Source organism: Leptopilina boulardi, unplaced genomic scaffold, assembly GCF_019393585.1.
Source record: "Leptopilina boulardi isolate dan_hultmark-lab unplaced genomic scaffold, ZJU_Lbou_2.1 LbouV2_71, whole genome shotgun sequence".
NCBI lineage: Eukaryota > Metazoa > Arthropoda > Insecta > Hymenoptera > Figitidae > Leptopilina > Leptopilina boulardi.
The window spans coordinates 17,657-30,757 of NW_026138018.1; the positions used below are offsets into that span (position 1 = coordinate 17,657).

At 28.9% G+C, this 13,101-nt stretch overlaps 1 long non-coding RNA gene across 1 annotated transcript in view; it reads left to right on the forward strand.

The window, feature by feature from the left end:
* Positions 1–5,436: 5,436 nt before the first annotated feature.
* LOC127290583 (uncharacterized) overlaps positions 5,437–13,101 on the forward strand; it is a 55,307-nt gene continuing 47,642 nt past the window's right edge. Inside the window, exons 1-4 of the long non-coding RNA XR_007844389.1 lie at positions 5,437–5,805; positions 6,096–6,165; positions 6,476–6,568; positions 6,694–8,513. This is a non-coding gene — a long non-coding RNA (uncharacterized LOC127290583). The remainder of the gene's footprint in view (positions 5,806–6,095; positions 6,166–6,475; positions 6,569–6,693; positions 8,514–13,101) is intronic.

The window sequence follows — 13,101 nt, forward strand, 5'->3', positions numbered from 1 at the left end:
CACCTAAAAGTGTAGAAAAAAATTGACAGCCCGATCCGAGTAGAGGAACACCAATTTTATGACCATTTAAGCGATTTTCGTCAAAAAAAAATTTTCAAAAAATTTCAATTTTTCTTAGGCAGACTATTTTATTGCAATTTCTTGCACAAAATACACCTAAAAGTGTAGAAAAAAATTGACAGCCCGATCCGAGTAGAGGAACACCAATTTTATGACCATTTAAGCGATTTTCGTCAAAAAAAAATTTTCAAAAAATTTCAATTTTTCTTAGGCAGACTATTTTATTGCAATTTCTTGCACAAAATACACCTAAAAGTGTAGAAAAAAATTGACAGCCCGATCCGAGTAGAGGAACACCAATTTTATGACCATTTAAGCGATTTTCGTCAAAAAAAAATTTTCAAAAAATTTCAATTTTTCTTAGGCAGACTATTTTATTGCAATTTCTTGCACAAAATACACCTAAAAGTGTAGAAAAAAATTGACAGCCCGATCCGAGTAGAGGAACACCAATTTTATGACCATTTAAGCGATTTTCGTCAAAAAAAAATTTTCAAAAAATTTCAATTTTTCTTAGGCAGACTATTTTATTGCAATTTCTTGCACAAAATACACCTAAAAGTGTAGAAAAAAATTGACAGCCCGATCCGAGTAGAGGAACACCAATTTTATGACCATTTAAGCGATTTTCGTCAAAAAAAAATTTTCAAAAAATTTCAATTTTTCTTAGGCAGACTATTTTATTGCAATTTCTTGCACAAAATACACCTAAAAGTGTAGAAAAAAATTGACAGCCCGATCCGAGTAGAGGAACACCAATTTTATGACCATTTAAGCGATTTTCGTCAAAAAAAAATTTTCAAAAAATTTCAATTTTTCTTAGGCAGACTATTTTATTGCAATTTCTTGCACAAAATACACCTAAAAGTGTAGAAAAAAATTGACAGCCCGATCCGAGTAGAGGAACACCAATTTTATGACCATTTAAGCGATTTTCGTCAAAAAAAAATTTTCAAAAAATTTCAATTTTTCTTAGGCAGACTATTTTATTGCAATTTCTTGCACAAAATACACCTAAAAGTGTAGAAAAAAATTGACAGCCCGATCCGAGTAGAGGAACACCAATTTTATGACCATTTAAGCGATTTTCGTCAAAAAAAAATTTTCAAAAAATTTCAATTTTTCTTAGGCAGACTATTTTATTGCAATTTCTTGCACAAAATACACCTAAAAGTGTAGAAAAAAATTGACAGCCCGATCCGAGTAGAGGAACACCAATTTTATGACCATTTAAGCGATTTTCGTCAAAAAAAAATTTTCAAAAAATTTCAATTTTTCTTAGGCAGACTATTTCATTGCAATTTCTTGCACAAAATACACCTAAAAGTGTAGAAAAAAATTGACAGCCCGATCCGAGTAGAGGAACACCAATTTTATGACCATTTAAGCGATTTTCGTAAAAAAAAAATTTTCAAAAAATTTCAATTTTTTTTAGGCAGACTATTTTATTGCAATTTCTTGCACAAAATACACCTAAAAGTGTAGAAAAAAATTGACAGCCCGATCCGAGTAGAGGAACACCAATTTTATGACCATTTAAGCGATTTTCGTCAAAAAAAAATTTTCAAAAAATTTCAATTTTTCTTAGGCAGACTATTTTATTGCAATTTCTTGCACAAAATACACCTAAAAGTGTAGAAAAAAATTGACAGCCCGATCCGAGTAGAGGAACACCAATTTTATGACCATTTAAGCGATTTTCGTCAAAAAAAAATTTTCAAAAAATTTCAATTTTTCTTAGGCAGACTATTTTATTGCAATTTCTTGCACAAAATACACCTAAAAGTGTAGAAAAAAATTGACAGCCCGATCCGAGTAGAGGAACACCAATTTTATGACCATTTAAGCGATTTTCGTAAAAAAAAATTTTCAAAAAATTTCAATTTTTTTTAGGCAGACTATTTTATTGCAATTTCTTGCACAAAATACACCTAAAAGTGTAGAAAAAAATTGACAGCCCGATCCGAGTAGAGGAACACCAATTTTATGATCATTTAAGCGATTTTCGTCAAAAAAAAATTTTCAAAAAATTTCAATTTTTCTTAGGCAGACTATTTTATTGCAATTTCTTGAACAAAATACACCTAAAAGTGTAGAAAAAAATTGACAGCCCGATCCGAGTAGAGGAACACCAATTTTATGACCATTTAAGCGATTTTCGTCAAAAAAAAATTTTCAAAAAATTTCAATTTTTTTTAGGCAGACTATTTTATTGCAATTTCTTGCACAAAATACACCTAAAAGTGTAGAAAAAAATTGACAGCCCGATCCGAGTAGAGGAACACCAATTTTATGACCATTTAAGCGATTTTCGTCAAAAAAAAATTTTCAAAAAATTTCAATTTTTCTTAGGCAGACTATTTCATTGCAATTTCTTGCACAAAATACACCTAAAAGTGTAGAAAAAAATTGACAGCCCGATCCCAGTAGAGGAACAGCAATTTTATGACCATTTAAGCGATTTTCGTCAAAAAAAAATTTTCAAAAAATTTCAACTTTTCTTAGGCAGACTATTTTATTGCAATTTCTTGCACAAAATACACCTAAAAGTGTAGAAAAAAATTGACAGCCCGATCCGAGTAGAGGAACACCAATTTTATGACCATTTAAGCGATTTTCGTCAAAAAAAAAATTTCAAAAAATTTCAATTTTTCTTAGGCTGACTATTTTATTGCAATTTCTTGCACAAAATACACCTAAAAGTGTAGAAAAAAATTGACAGCCCGATCCGAGTAGAGGAACACCAATTTTATGACCATTTAAGCGATTTTCGTCAAAAAAAATTTTCAAAAAATTTCAATTTTTCTTAGGCAGACTATTTTATTGCAATTTCTTGCACAAAATACACCTAAAAGTGTAGAAAAAAATTGACAGCCCGATCCGAGTAGAGGAACACCAATTTTATGACCATTTAAGCGATTTTCGTCAAAAAAAAATTTTCAAAAAATTTCAATTTTTCTTAGGCAGACTATTTTATTGCAATTTCTTGCACAAAATACACCTAAAAGTGTAGAAAAAAATTGACAGCCCGATCCGAGTAGAGGAACACCAATTTTATGACCATTTAAGCGATTTTCGTCAAAAAAAAATTTTCAAAAAATTTCAATTTTTCTTAGGCAGACTATTTTATTGCAATTTCTTGCACAAAATACACCTAAAAGTGTAGAAAAAAATTGACAGCCCGATCTGAGTAGAGGAATACCAATTTTATGACCATTTAAGCGATTTTCGTCAAAAAAAATTTTCAAAAAATTTCAATTTTTCTTAGGCAGACTATTTTATTGCAATTTCTTGCACAAAATACACCTAAAAGTGTAGAAAAAAATTGACAGCCCGATCCGAGTAGAGGAACACTAATTTTATGACCATTTAAGCGATTTTCGTCAAAAAAAAATTTTCAAAAAATTTCAATTTTTCTTAGGCAGACTATTTTATTGCAATTTCTTGCACAAAATACACCTAAAAGTGTAGAAAAAAATTGACAGCCCGATCCGAGTAGAGGAACACCAATTTTATGACCATTTAAGCGATTTTCGTCAAAAAAAAATTTTCAAAAAATTTCAATTTTTCTTAGGCAGACTATTTTATTGCAATTTCTTGCTCAAAATACACCTAAAAGTGTAGAAAAAAACTGACAGCCCGATTCGAGTAGAGGAACACCAATTTTATGACCATTTAAGCGATTTTCGTCAAAAAAAAATTTTCAAAAGATTTCAATTTTTCTTAGGCAGACTATTTTATTGCAATTTCTTGCACAAAATACACCTAAAAGTGTAGAAGAAAATTGACAGCCTGATCCGAGTAGAGGAACACTAATTTTATGACCATTTAAGCGATATTCGTCAAAAAAAAATTTTCAAAAAATTTCAATTTTTCTTAGGCAGACTATTTTATTGCAATTTCTTGCACAAAATACACCTAAAAGTGTAGAAAAAAATTGACAGCCCGATCCGAGTAGAGGAACACCAATTTTATGACCATTTAAGCGATTTTCGTCAAAAAAAAATTTTCAAAAGATTTCAATTTTTCTTAGGCAGACTATTTTATTGCAATTTCTTGCACAAAATACACCTAAAAGTGTAGAAAAAAACTGACAGCCCGATCCGAGTAGAGGAACACCAATTTTATGACCATTTAAACGATTTTCGTCAAAAAAAAATTTTCAAAAGATTTCAATTTTTCTTAGGCAGACTATTTTATTGCAATTTCTTGCACAAAATACACCTAAAAGTGTAGAAAAAAATTGACATCCCGATCTGAGTAGAGGAACACCAATTTTATGACCATTTAAGCGATTTTCGTCAAAAAAAAATTTTCAAAAAATTTCAATTTTTCTTAGGCAGACTATTTTATTGCAATTTCTTGCTCAAAATACACCTAAAAGTGTAGAAAAAAACTGACAGCCCGATCCGAGTAGAGGAACACCAATTTTATGACCATTTAAGCGATTTTCGTCAAAAAAAAATTTTCAAAAAATTTCAATTTTTCTTAGGCAGACTATTTTATTGCAATTTCTTGCACAAAATACACCTAAAAGTGTGGAAAAAAATTGACAGCCCGATATGAGTAGAGGAACACCAATTTTATGACCATTTAAGCGATTTTCGTCAAAAAAAAATTTTCAAAAAATTTCAATTTTTCTTAGGCAGACTATTTTATTGCAATTTCTTGCACAAAATACACCTTAAAGTGTAGAAAAAAATTGACAGCCCGATCCGAGTAGAGGAACACCAATTTTATGACCATTTAAGCGATTTTCGTCAAAAAGAAATTTTCAAAAAATTTCAATTTTTCTTAGGCAGACTATTTTATTGCAATTTCTTGCACAAAATACACCTAAAAGTGTAGAAAAAAATTGACAGCCCGATCCGAGTAGAGGAACACCAATTTTATGACCATTTAAGCGATTTTCGTCAAAAAAAAATTTTCAAAAAATTTCAATTTTTCTTAGGCAGACTATTTTATTGCAATTTCTTGCACAAAATACACCTAAAAGTGTGGAAAAAAATTGACAGCCCGATATGAGTAGAGGAACACCAATTTTATGACCATTTAAGCGATTTTCGTCAAAAAAAAATTTTCAAAAAATTTCAATTTTTCTTAGGCAGACTATTTTATTGCAATTTCTTGCACAAAATACACCTTAAAGTGTAGAAAAAAATTGACAGCCCGATCCGAGTAGAGGAACACCAATTTTATGACCATTTGAGCGATTTTCGTCAAAAAGAAATTTTCAAAAAATTTCAATTTTTCTTAGGCAGACTATTTTATTGCAATTTCTTGCACAAAATACACCTAAAAGTGTAGAAAAAAATTGACAGCCCGATCCGAGTAGAGGAACACCAATTTTATGACCATTTAAGCGATTTTCGTCAAAAAAAAATTTTCAAAAAATTTCAATTTTTCTTAGGCAGACTATTTTATTGCAATTTCTTGCACAAAATACACCTAAAAGTGTGGAAAAAAATTGACAGCCCGATATGAGTAGAGGAAGATCCTTATTACCACCCTTAAGGCAATCTCTAAATGACTATGGAGAAATGCCTTGTACTTTATTGTTATTAATTTTTTAATATTCTTATTAATTTTATATTGGCAAATACAATAATTTTTTTTTAATTTTCTATTTAAATTTTTGTGTGAAATAGTTTTTTCCCAATTTCTAGGTGTTCATTTATGCAGGATGGGTGTTTGTTGCGGAGCTGCTCCTGGAGGAGATCTGGCATTGCTGAGTCGCAGTTCAATGTAAGTTGTTAATTTTTTTCTCCTAATTTATGTATATTTTGAGGTAACTATGTATGCTGTTAACAAAATTAATTTGTTTAAATATTTAGAAATAAAATTATATTTGATTAAAATTTATTTTATTATTTGTAAATGATGTTTAGTACAATATCAAATGTAAATATTTATAAATATTGACATATTTAAAAGTATAATAATAATTATTAGAATAATCTAATAATTGACAATATTCATGATTTTTTTTTGAGTTTATTGTTCAATAATTATAATATAATGGATTATTTTTTCAGACAGTCACTCCAGTAGCAGGGAGATTTAGCAGTCATCGTACCTTTAACACGTCGCGAAAAATCCCAAATTGTAAGTGTTCTTTTTCATTGGTTAATTTTGAACAAAGTAAAATTTAAAAAATTAGAAATAATGATAATGAATAGATATTATTGAAAATATCCTTTTTTAAATAATATGTAGTGCTAGTAAAAAATAGGTTTCAATACTTTAAAATCTTTTTAGAAATACTTATTAATTGTGATAAAAATCAACAAAATTATTTGATTGATTTTATTTATTATTTTAAATAAATAATTTTGTGATCAATTGTAATAATTAACTGTACAATCAAATTAGGAATTCTTTATTTTACATATGATATGTTTTTTTTTATTTTCAGTCTATTCCAGGGAAGAAACTTTCATCTATTGAAAGAGATAGAGAGAGTATGGTGTCATCATATCTTTAAAACGACGAAAAAAATTGGCAATAGGTAAGTTGATTAATTTTAAACATTATTACAATAATGTAAATATTGTAGGATATTGTCAATATTTATTAGGATTTTAGAATATAGTTGTAGATTATTTAAGTTTTAATTAATTTTTATTGTTTCAGTGTTTTTCAGTCAATGCCCAATAAACAACTTGAAGGACAGGAAGGATGTGGTAGAAGAAAAGTGGCCCCTGCATACTTTTTTTTAATAAAATTTTTTGTTTTCTTTTTTATTTTTTTTTTTTTATAAGATTTTTTTAACGCTCCCGGCCTCGCGCAGAAGTGCGCGCAAGAAAGAGGGATCCTCGGGAGCAGGCCTGAAGTGTTCGAGAAGTGGCGATATAACTTTTGCCCCGACGTGGGATTCGCCGATCGGTGAGTCGTTTTTTATTTAACCCCTTCCCTGTTTAAAACAGTTATTTTTTATTATTTTAATTAAAATAGATTTATAAATTGAAAATTAATTTTTTTAAAAATATTTTTAATCAATAAATTTTTGAATTTTTTTGACTTTTAAAAAAAGTTGTTATGTTGATTCAAATAATATATTAAAATTAAAAAAAAACAGGGAAGGAAAAAAACAACATAGTGACACCATTGACAAAATTATTACTTTCTGGTAATTTTTAGGGGTAATCTAAAAAAGCATATGATATTTTTGGAAATTTAGCCCCTCAAAATTTCTAACACTCCTGACATCCTAAAATATTACATGTTTTGTGGATTACTACCTTAATACTACGTAAATTAATACTATTGTCAATGTTCCTTTTCATTGTTTATATAATATGTATGTTATTTATTGTGTGTTTGATATTTTTAATGTTTTGTAATTTTTCTTAACGAGTCAAAGTAATTTTCTTTCTATAAAAAAAAGTAATTTAAACTAAATTTATAAAATGTTATTAACTTTAAATAATTTGATTAATTAATTTTGTTCACAATTTTTCAATTTTGAATAGTAAATTTTATTTTCAAAAGTTAAATATTAATGCATGTGGAATTAAAAATTAAAAGTTTTTGATCATTTTTTCAATTATGGACTAATTAAATGTTTTCTTTTCAGAAAAGATCGCTCAGGTGACGGTAACGTCCCGGGACGTTAACCCTAGTGTAGGTCATTTTGCACCTGGGCGGTATTAGTTTCGTTTAGAATATAAATGTAGGTAGAAAATTCGGGAAAAATAGGCATTTATGTTCGTTTTAAATATAGCAATAGGTAGGGAAATCGGGTGAAAAATGTAAGTAAAAAACAAGTAACTGGAGTACCAGTGAAAATTTACTTTATCTTTTATTTATTTGGTCACTATGTTGTATAACATTTTAATATTTTGTGAATGTTTGTAAGTGTTTTGTGATTGTTTTCTAAATGTTTTGTGATTGTTTTGTTTAATTAATAATTATTTTCAGTTGAATCATCGTGGTGAGAAATAATATTTCTTTTTTATATTAATAATCATTTATTTTTTCAGGAATATGTAATTTAGTATATTCTTAATCTAGAAATATGTATTTATTATACTCTATTTATCGTATATTGTTAATTATAGGAATGTATAAAAGCATGAAAGAAATAGAATAACGAATTTTAACAGTATTTTTTCTTTGTTACAGAAAAGTCGCATATTTTTAAAACTGGTTAAAAAATTCGAAAAATATTTTTATAAAAACCTTTTTTTTGCAATTAATTTTATCGGGAGTGTTCGTGGTCGTGTGTTTTTAAACCGTTCGAGTTCGAAAAATATTTTTATAAAAAATGTATAAATATTTTTTTTTATTTTTCAAAATGTAGGAGGTAAAAAGTAAGAGTAAGAGTAAAAGTGGCCCTTAGCATATAGTAATTCTTTGATGCAGACGAGGATGCAGAAAAAGGAGGGATTTCTGAGGGTTGCGTTCCAAAAGAGGCAATGCAACCATCGTTTCGTCGAGGGAATCCGCAATCGGTGAGTGCTTTATTCTTTGTTTAAACAATATTGTGACTGCACTGAATTAAATATATATATTTATGTATACTTAAAATGAAATTTTGAAGTAATTCAAACGAATTTTTTATTCAAAGAAACTTAAAAAGGTGCTTTTAAAGTACTGAAAAGCTTTTACCTTTTCGCAAATTAATCTTTCTTTTCAATGAATGTATCATTAGACTGATTCGGTCCTAAATATTTTTTGAAAATTGGTAATTTCAAATTCATGAAGTGATTTACTTTTGAGAATTAAAAAGGCATGTTTTTCTCTATTGTAATTGTAATTCTTTTGAAATTATAGTCTGTGAAATATAGTATGAATAAGAAGTGTATAATGTAAAGCACACAATCGAGAAAATTTGTTTTGATCAACACAACTTTTCCATTAAAATTTGTTATTAAATTTGGTCTGAGCTTCCTATAATGCATCAAACAAGCTCCGCTTCTGAGGCGTTCTATATTCTTATGTTTGTCAACAAAATGAAACGGTGTATGTAAGCACCTATATATTGTGTAGGTCTGTAAACTCAACAATATATATATATAGTTACTGAATGCATTTTCCCTCACATAAACCGTATTAGAGGATAATCTTCTTTTTATGTTCATCGTTAGGTTGTTTATATGCTCATAGCCTTGAATCGCGCTTCATACACTTAAACATTTGTATAATAATTTGTTCCTCAGTCATTTAAGTTCTATGTAATTTTATTTCTTTTTTGATTGTAGCAGTTCCTTATAAATTGTAATAATTATTATTGCACGTTAGTTAAACTTTCATGGTTATAATTATTTTCGCAATTAGAGAAAGCATTTTAGAAATGCAATTTGATAATTATTGAAAAAGAATTGAAAGGGTAATAAAAAAAAGGAGATATGAGACAGATTTCCGTGGTTTCGATTTTGACTTGTTATATTCGAAGCAAATCAAGTTTACGCTCTTGGAAAAGAGAAACGTGGTTCTTTCATCTCTCGAGACAGGTCTCAGGGGGTTATATTATTATTCCTCTGTCGTTGAAAGGCAGGAGTTTACTAGAAAATGGTCTAAGTTTCATGTGGGAAATACATTCATTTTTACCTCACCCGCCTTCCAATATTCAAAAGCTGTCGTCGTCGTCGTCGCCGTTGGATGCACCTCGTTGAATTATACAAAAGGTGTGAATCTTTGTCCTCACAGGAGACGTTTATAAATATATTAAATAACATTACCCCTCTGAGGTGCTTTGCGAAGCTATATATGACACCTTGAGTTGACCTAATTTTGTAGGTGAGAGGCAAAAAAAGAGACCAGCAAAAAATAATATTTTTCATCAATATGGATGAGGGAAAGAAAAATATTTAGCTTCGTCAACTAATTCAGTATTAGATTGTTTGATTTTTAGCTAATATGTGGCTAATATTATTAGCTATTAAAGCTAAAAATAATTAAATAGGCTAAATTTTGCGTTCTAAATTTTCATTTGAAAGTGATTTAGCGGAAATATTTTTGATAGGTTACAAGTTCATTTTTCCTGTCACGAGCATGAAATAAAAAAGAGAAAAATGGTTTTCGGTAGTATAGCAACTTGAGATAATAAATCCAAAGTATAAAAGAGTTCCCGTGAGTCATGCCCTGAAGTTATTATATGAACGAAAATGGGGACACGTTTTAGGTCGGAAGGCAAACCCTGACCTTGGTTATTTGTTACTTCCAAGACACTTTTTCTTAGGGGACACTTATCTACATCCTTGCGCTGTATTATATGGTCGAACAATGATGCTTCATTTATAAATCTCAGATGCTCTCAAAACGATATAGTGCTGTGAAAAGCAAGAAATTTTTTTTGAATAATGTGAAGGATTCGCTGCATAAGTGTGGATACCTCGGGCTTTAAATTTTTGCAAAATAGTATTATAAACGAGTTTAACTCTGATTTTGGATAAACAGAAAGAAAAGATAGATAGATTTAGTGAATCAAAAATGAAAAGCACATAGGGACTAAAATATGGAAAATCTGTCTCTAAATATTTAAATTAAAATATACTGAATTAAAAAAAAAAGAAAAGTATAAGCTTCTTGGAAACTGTATTTGAATAGAGAACATCAAAACCAGAAATTGACGGACTTGAAGAGCCGCGAGGATAATTAATAAACGTTAATTACGTTTCTGCATTTAATTAGCGTGAAACTTTGAGATTGGTGGACGTTTGATGACGATTAATCCTTCGTACAAGTGAAGAGCAAACTGACTTGACTTGCGCTATATAACCGCGTTGTACCTATATAGTTTGATGATATCTCTCCTTGTTCCTCATTAGTGTGCCGCAACTCTGACCTAACGATATTCTACATACTTGATTATATGGCAGTAGAATTTATGAGATAAAAATAAAAAAAAAAAAAACGGAAAGGAAGCATATTTTATTGGTAAAATTATTGTCATTTTTTTCACACAGAAAAATAAAAAACTTTTATAAAAGTTTTGCTAAAACTATATTTCTCTCTTCTATCATTTCTCTACATTGCATCGCAATTGCAAGAGTCAGAGTGACATTCGAGTCGATAATACCACGAATAAGCTGGCTAATCCTAGCTTGCTCCTCATTAGTGGTACTATACAGGAAACGTAACAAAAGTCATCACGCAATCGTCACCATCACTTTCATACATATATATATACAGATGAATAGTCTACCTATATTCAGAAATTGTTTTCACACAAATGAAAAAGAAAGTTTCGTATGTTATAAGAATTTTCTATTAAAATTAGTTCAGAATACGTTTTTTTTTTGAGTAATGAATACAATTATTTTAGATAATTTAAGGATTAAATCTAAAATTGGTATCAAAAAACAGGAAGTATTGATTCATAGTTTGGATATAGAATTACCTTTATACTATATAGATAAAATGGGTTTCTTCAATAATTCTGCAAGATATTTCTCAAATACCTCAAAGATCTTTCAAGTTTCGTTGATTATGTAAGAGGAAAGTTTCATGGAAAGTATGATTCTCGAGTTTATCAGGGGAGAACTAATGCTATTATTGATACTCTCCCCCTTTGATGAATAAATGAATTATTCGACTCGCATTAAAGTAGAGTACTCAAAGTGCATCGTAGGGACAATATATTCCAGATCAGAAAATTAGTTTGACATTATTATTCAACACGGGGGCAAAAAAAAGGTATGGTTCCCATATCACAATGAAAATATATATTGGAAAAATATGGGATTTCTTTAGCGGGAATCCTTAGCTTGGTATTTGAAGGTTAGCTGCAAAATTTAAAATCCGATACGTAAGTCGTAATAAATTTTAAGAGGGCATAAATCGTAAAGGTCGAAATGAGTCGTAAGTCGTTACAAATTGTAATAAGTCGTAAAAGGTTGACATGTGTCGCGAGTCGTAATAATTCGTAAAAGGTCGTAACGAGTATATAAGTTGTTGTGTCGAAATAAGTCGTAAGAGGTCGTAATAAGAATAACTTGTTACGACTTATACTCTTCTTTAAATGTAATTCTAAAACTTTAAATTCTGTACGAAAAGGTTGCCTCTTTTATTTAAAAGGATAATACAACAATATTATGATCAACAACATTTTTATGGATATCATAACCATTATTTTTCTTTCCATGATGGTTTTGTATATCCACTTTCGTGCAGTTGCCGCAGACTTGATCTCTTGAAAAAGTGTATTCGCATCTCTTTTTTACACAACTACACAACCATAATAATATATGTATTATATAATCGGTGTTTGATCATATAATTCCTAGGAATTCCCTCCAGTCACGTCACTATATACATCCAAGTTAATAATGTGCCAGCTTTGCGGTATTGTAACTCTCCATGGAGATGTGAAAACGTTTTCAACTATACTACATTTTGGAAGGGGAAATTGATCCAATTCTAAAGTTGGAAATATATAACGTATCGTTGTTCGGAATTTCAAATTAAAAACAGTTTTAGAGATGCTTATTTTTAGTGGAGTAAATAAAATTTAAAAAATGTTACAACAGTGGAGAGATATAAATTTTTGTAAACACTAATAATTTAATTTAATAATTTTGTGATTTTTTTCTAATTGAGTGTTATCTTTAGGTTTTATAACAGTTATATAACATATATTTGCCAGATACTTTTATTCCATTAACGATGATTTAATAAAAAATGTTCGTCATGTAGTCGTATGAATTTTTCAATGCTTTTACCACTCTCATGTTGATTGAAAGTTTCTATTTCTGAGTTTCTACATTTCAAATGTACATTTACTGATTGTGAGATTTTCTGTAACTTGAGTTATTCTAAATGAATGATACGTCAGCGTCGTTTCAACGTTCATTTAAACAATGGAGTGTGATAAATGAACTAAAAAATTTTTAGTCAAATAAAAATCGTGTATTTGACTATCACTAAATAAATATTTCTAACAAATAATTATTATTTTATTTGATTTAATTAAAAATTATTTGTTTCAAATAAATATTTATTTGATATAATAGTTGATTATTTTCATTGAATAAATTTTTTTTCTAGTTTATATATTTGTTAACAAAAGCTCGTGATTTGTTTTCAGCTGGACATTTT